This window comes from Nylanderia fulva, unplaced genomic scaffold (genome assembly GCF_048542155.1).
Source record: "Nylanderia fulva isolate GAGA-0341 unplaced genomic scaffold, ASM4854215v1 Scaffold262, whole genome shotgun sequence".
Lineage (NCBI taxonomy): Eukaryota > Metazoa > Arthropoda > Insecta > Hymenoptera > Formicidae > Nylanderia > Nylanderia fulva.
In genome coordinates, this window is record NW_028190328.1 from 135277 (window position 1) to 142500 (window position 7224).

General features: G+C 42.4%; 1 pseudogene; it reads left to right on the forward strand.

The window, feature by feature from the left end:
• Nucleotides 1-253: 253 nt before the first annotated feature.
• LOC114928918 (uncharacterized) lies at nt 254-2535 on the forward strand (annotated as a pseudogene).
• The last annotated feature ends 4689 nt before the right edge of the window (nt 2536-7224 follow it).

Sequence of the window (7224 nt, forward strand, 5' to 3'; positions counted from 1 at the left end):
TTTCTAAGGTTATCGGTAGTGCTTTGATTGATCGTGCGGCTGAGTCGCTATGTAACCACGAATTATTCGCTATCGCTTGTCGGGGTGTTTCGCTCTCCTCCGACATTCATGCAGTATGTATAAAAGTTTGGTTCGGACTTACATTAATGTTACTATCGCTCGCTTGCTGACGCTGCAGGTCATCGCTCGGCAGTGTTGATACGGCTGGCGGTCCGGTGTCGTAAGGTGATCCTGCGGGTCACTGTACGGTGCGATGCGTTGTCCGGGTTGTCGTAGGTCGCGTCCTTAGGTGATGGCCTACTTCCCGACGGCTGATGCGTTGTCCGTGTGTGTGTGTCTTTTTGTACGTACGGCACGCTGCTGCTTATACGTCGGCTTCTGTTTTTGTTTGTTTCCCGTCGATTATTATGTTCGACGTGCCTGATTATTAATACTGCTGTATTTTTCAGGTCTTCCTCCGAGTAGTTCCTGACGGTCCTTCGGCGCAATCCCACCGCTGCCACCAAATTGTTGTGTGCCTCGGGAGAGACACTTAAGGGTCGCGCCAAATTGGGATGGGAATCCGGGGCGTCAGGACTTGTCGGGTGTTTGTAGAGAAATGCACTACACTTTTTGTATTAAAATTCTTTATTCAATTTCAACCACTTGGTCTTTATTTTATTTCACTATCAATACACTGTAGCTTTACGAGTGTGCGGCACTGACTTTATATTACTCCGCGTATCGCGCACAACTGCGAGTCGATGCTAAGTGCGCGCGCGGTTAGCGAGATCGTGGTTAGAGCGATTATTTGTGTCTGCGACTGAGCGAGTTGTCGCGTCTCTACTCTCTTTTTATATCGTTGTTTTTGGAGTTTTTCCCGATCGGAAGGGGTGCCTGGCAACAGGTTTCCCCGGTCGAGAATCTAGGTGCAAGCGAAGCAGATTCAAAGTCCTTCTGCTTTGCTTGCACGTTGACCAATTTCTGTTCCGCGTATATCTCGCATTGTATGCGTTTTTAACGCGGTCATTATCTGTCGTAATTCTGATTTCGCGTATACCTCGCATCGTATGCGCTTTTTAACGCGGTCATTATCTGTCGTAACTCTGATTCCGCGTATACCTCGCATCGTATGCGTTTTTTAACGCGGTCAGTGTCTGTCGTAATTGCGGATGCAATACAAGTACCCATTTCTTAATATTGGTTAACTTTTAATAGTTATATCTATTGTATATCTTTGGGGGATATAACATATTTTTAGAAGATCTATCTGTTGCTCAACGGAAAGCAAATAAAGCTAAATATACGTCTGATCTTTCGTCGCAAAATGATAAATGTAGGAAACAACATAGTAAACCAAAAGGGAAAAGAAACAAATCGACGAAGTATTTGTCTGACAATGACTCTTCTGATTTGTCACAGTATGAATCAGATATTAATAGTTATCCTCCCACAAGCCCTCTTATATCAAGTGGTAAGCATTTATTTTCTCTAAAAATATATTTTTGAGTTTCTATATAATAATTAATTTTACTATTTTTCTAGATGGAAACTTAGTTCAAAATATACCAACCGAGGTTGTAACTAAATCGACCGAATGTAACATTCCTCGAAATTTTGATGCTGGTAAATTAACACTTTATTAGTACATTTTGTATCAAAAACGGAAAATGATACTTAAGACAGGCACTGCAAACATGAAGCACAAAAGTCACTTTACATTCAAAACATAAAAAATAGTATTTTTTTCTACAATCGTTATCAAAAAAGTTTTATGCTTTGCTGAAAAAAAAGATTAAAATATTTACTTTTGTCTGTACTCCATGTGACGGTTGATTGTTTCCAAAAGATTTTACCTCTTTTTGTGATCTTCTAAATTCCATTGTAGTAATTGTGTAATATAATTCTAGTAATAAACAATAATAGTCTTTTTTAGTCACAAATGATTAGTCAGTAATAATCTTTTTATAATTCAATTAGTTTAAAAATTTTAGATTTCCAGAAGCAAGTATTAAAAGAACTAAATGCTATACACTTGAAATTGAATGATGTAATGGAAAGTACGGCTCTTTTATTAAAAAAACAAAAGAATTCAAGATGAGCCTACGATAACCGTCAAAGACATTCCACGTGTTGTCCATCTGTTTCCAATAAAAAATGAAAATACATTAGCTGAATCAGAGCAGTGGCTTAATGCAGATGACCAAAATAAAAAAGATTTGGTATGACCTTGAATAATTAAAAAATCGAATGCATATATATAGTGATAATTAATATTTATTAATACTTTTGTAACAATTTTAATTATTTCAGATTATTGAATTAAGTCGCGTTGGGGGCTTAAATGTTAAAGAGATCACAAGAAGAATTATGTACAAAATCTTCACAAATGAAGTTGGAATACTATACTCCTGGGAAGGAGCTAAAGGAAAGAAATCCTTCAAAAATCTAGCAATAAGTTCGGTCATTTTGGGTAATTTTTTTGCTTCTTTTGTATTGCTTCACACATATTCTATTAAAAGGGTTAAAATGGTTAAAATGGTATATAATTCGTAATATTTATATAATCTGACAATGAGTAAATATACAATAATATGTGTCAATTATTTTTGCAGATTTTCATAATTTAATTATCAGGAAACTAAATGCAGTATTGTTAAATCTTACAACAATTGATGAACGTTTAATAAAGTTGGATAATCACATAAGAAAAAATGAGGAAACGGATTTAAAAAAAAATGAACATTATGATTTCGATTTGCCAGCAGATACCGTAGAACAATTACAGAGAATTGATAATCAATTAAAAAACAAATGTGTTGCTGCAGAAATGGTATATACAAAATATTATCATTTTATACTTACGATTAGAAACATTTTATTGAAATGTCTTATAAAAAGCAATATTTTGGACATATTTATTTATTTATATAATGTTAAATAATTTTAAAGAAGTTAAAAGAAAAGTATAGTTAACTTTTTTTATAAGAGAAAAACAAATGTTTATTATTTTGATATTTTTAGATCATAAACTAATATTAATTAAATTATTTTATATTTTTAGACAAGACAATTGAGCTTTTTAGGAGGTAAGGATCATCATGATGTGATTTCGTACCTCGTACCTATATATATTTAGTACCTATATATAATATACCTCAATTTAACTATTTTATCATCTTATCTCAAACTTTTTATTTTTATAAGAAACTGATTTTAAAGAAGGTGAACACATGCACTATCTGTTCATTATTGCGTGTATTAGTTTTTTTAAATTAAATACAACATTTAAGAACTTATTGTTATTTTTGTATAGAATATTTATTGCAGAATTGACTTATTGCACCTATGTATAACAATCACATATTTCTTTTTAGGAAAAAGGAAGAACAAAAAAAGAGATGCGAAAATGAGGAGATCTAAACAAGAAAAGGACAGGTTATTAAATATAATAATTTTAATATATAATAAATAAAATATTTGAACGTTTATTATTACGTTTATTGCACAGTTTATTATTATTACGTTTATTTATAGATTTTATAGAGTTTATTTTTGCATATGTACTTTTTTTATTTTGAATGTATTAATTTCATACACAGTAATTATATATATATTTTATTATTTAAATGGTTACAGTATTAAATACATATGCATAGTTGTAAGTGCAATAAAGTAATTATTAAATATTATTTTTTAAATATAGTATAAAACGAGAAAAATTATAATAATATATACAGTTGAATATTAAAGTAATTTAAAGTTCTAAGTATTTTAGTACTTTTATGCGTAGCTGTAGCATAAAAAATTAACAATCATTATGTTTATTTTATTAATGCCTATATATTAAAAAGTTATGCACATTTAAGTTTTCTAACAATTGTATCAATTTTTTTTCATAATTCTGATAAAGTGATAACTAGAATTTAAAAAAAATTACTATAAAAATGATTTATTATAAGTATTAATTATATATGTTAGTGATATAGTTATTAAATATGATTAAATAATGTGATTTAACGTGAATGTGTATTAAATGATAGTTATACACCCACACACACGTACATATATAATAATATGGCTTATATTTTTTGGAACGTATATATGTATTATTTAAAAAATAAAAATGTAATTAAATAAATTACATTTATAATCTTTGAGACAAGCATATGACTACTGGCAGGATCAACCAGGGAGCTTCGTGTTCGGTTACTCGCAAGGGAGTAACTCGCGAGCGAGCCCGAAGACTCGTCGCTAGCTTTTTTTCGCGCGCGCGCGCGCGTTCGATGCCGAAACACCGACGCGCGCGCGACACGCTCGTATGTGCCATTTTATTTGCCGCCGATCTTGCTCAGCCGGTCGGCGACACTCTGCTGTGTTTAACGCTATTATGTAAAGCGTACGAGAAAACGACGGAGGCGAGAGTAAACCCCCGACGCCGCCGCCTCTCCTCTTCTTCCTCCTCCTCTCCGTTCAAAAATTCACAAGATCAAAATACTCGTGTTCTTATTCTCCCAAATGTTATGATGCGCGGTCTCGAGAGACCGCGCGATTCACCCTGACGCTAGATCGACGATGGCGATGCTTAGACGTCGAGGACTGTTCTGTCTGGTTCGTACGCGTTTAACCGCACACGACCAGCAATAAGATTTCGCTACGGCGTACAAAGCGAGCGGGAAGAAGCAACTCTTCCCGCAAACTCGTATCCGTGGAGTAGATGCTCGGTAAGCGCGACGATTCCGCTGCTGCGTACGAAACGAGAGGGAACCGCGCGGCCAACACACTAGAGGCGTGCGCGCCACATAAGAGCCATTCGGTCTTGCGACACCGACTCGTAGCAATGCTGTGCTCGTAATAAATAAGTGTGCGTTAATTTTGCGCGCGTTCGGCGACGAACGAGAAGAGCCGCACCGTAATCCCCGGCAAAGAGGAATACGAGACGACGCGAGAGTCGAACGTACGTTCTCGCGAGACACGCAACCTCCAAGCATGAGAAGACTTGGCGGCGGCGCGTTCTGCGACGATCGTATATTATTTTATATATTCGTGGTTTCCAAATCAAACATTTTATATAAATGTTCTCTCCGTGTCAGAGTCGCGACTCGACAAAATCCGTTCTCGACCCGTTCGGGCGATTCTTCGTTTGTCAACGTCGAGAGCGCGACACGTACAATATTAATCTCTCCTACCCTCTTATAGTACCCAACCGACCGGCCAAGCGGTCGGCGACGGTACGGAGAGCGGTCGAAACACGCCGGAGTGGCGAGAGACTCGAGAAAGTACGTTTACGACTCGTCCGGACTCGCTCGACTCGTTCGACGCGCCGAGCGCGACGTATCTCTTATAGTACCCAACCGGCCGGCCAGGCGGTCGGCGACGCACGGTCCTACGCACGGCCGTATGCGAGCGCGAGCGCCGAAAGGCGCGTTCAATCGAGACATTGTCGCGGAGAGCGAACGATCGAAAAGTCCTATTGTACGATAAAATATTATCACGATAGCCGTATGGCGAATGTCAAACAACGATAATTAGCATTAATTAAGAAGGAAACAAACGAAATGCCGGGACAATAAGGTATAAGCACCGACGGTACCTCCGGGCCGGGCGGCACCTCCGGGCCGGGCGGCACCTCCGGGTCGAGCGGCACCTCCGGGTCGAGCGGCACCTCCGGGCCGGGCGACACTTCCGGGAACCACGGCCGACCGGCGACACCTCCGGGCTGGGCGACACCTCCGGGAACCACGGCCGACCGGCGGCATCCTCCGGGCCGGGCGGCACCTCCGGGCCGGGCAACACCTCCGGGAACCACGACCGACCGGCGACACCTCCGGGCCGGGCGACACCTCCGGGCCGGGCGACACCTCCGGGCCGGGCGACACTTCCGGGAATCACGGCCGACCGGCGACACCTCCGGGACGGGCGGTACCTCCGGACGACCGAATGATCTCTCGAAGTCAGACGACCGCCGGCGGTACCTCCGGAACACTTAACGACGATTTACGGCGCCGCAACGAGGAGAGCTACGTAAAAACGTTTCGGACAAAAGTTACTTACTATTCGGCGCTCGCTCGACATGAGGGCGCTGTCCGATTACTAACTTGAAACGTGTCTCTCAAACCCACGTGTCGGAGACATATATTTCGAATTATTACGGATAATACGCAACACGCAAGCTGCGGTGACCGCGATTACGGTACGGAACACTCGCCCGATGCGAAATCACGCGCGCGGCAACCGAGACGGCTCGTTACGGGCGTGATTATACGTGCGGCACCACATAACGGCCGGCGTCAACTTGGGGACGGACGGCACCTCCGGGACGGGCGACACCTCCGGACGACCGAATGATTTCACCAAGTCCGTTGCCCGCCGGCGGTACCTCCGGGGCACTTGACGGCGAGTAGCGCCGCTACGAGGAGATAATGCTACGATACGGAAATACGTTTCGGACAAAGGTTTCGTACTTTTCGACGCTCCGCACGACCGCGCGACACGATTATTACGATATCTGCTAATTCCTGGCTACCACTCGTCGGATGCACAATCTTCGAGATTCTACGACCGATACGTGGACGAATGCAGGCAGGATGCCGATAAGCGAAGCCGGAGTGTTTGCACGAATAAACTTTCCGATGCGTCCTCATTTAATTAATCTCATTTAGCTCGCTCGTTAGCGGTACAAGCAAGAACTCGGGAACAGGCGCAAGTTCACCGTACCCCAAGTCCGATCGCGGCGTGTTGCTTTCGTAGGCGGGCGACACCTCCGGCCGCACAAGCCGCTTTTTCCAAGTTCGCTCGCGGCGTGTTGCTTTCGCCGGGCGAGCGACAAATTCTTCCAAGTCCGTTCGCGGCGTGTTGCTTTCGTTGGCGGGCGACACCTCCGGCGGCACGCGCCGCCCGTAACCCAAATCCGATCGCGGCGTGTTGCTTTCGTTGGCGGGCGACACCTCCGGCCGCACAAGCCGCTTTTCCAAAGTTCGCTCGCGGCGTGTTGCTTTCGCCGGGCGAGCGACAAATTCTTCCAAGTTCGCTCGCGGCGTGTTGCTTTCGCCGGGCGAGCGAGAAATTTTTCCAAGTCCGTTCGCGGCGTGTTGCTTTCGCCGGCGAGCGAGAAATTCTTCCAAGTCCGTTCGCGGCGTGTTGCTATCGCTGGGCGAGCGAGAAATTCATCCAAGTCCGTTCGCGGCGTGTTGCATTTGCCGGCGAGCGAGAAATTCTTCCAAGTCCGATCGCGGCGTGTTGCTT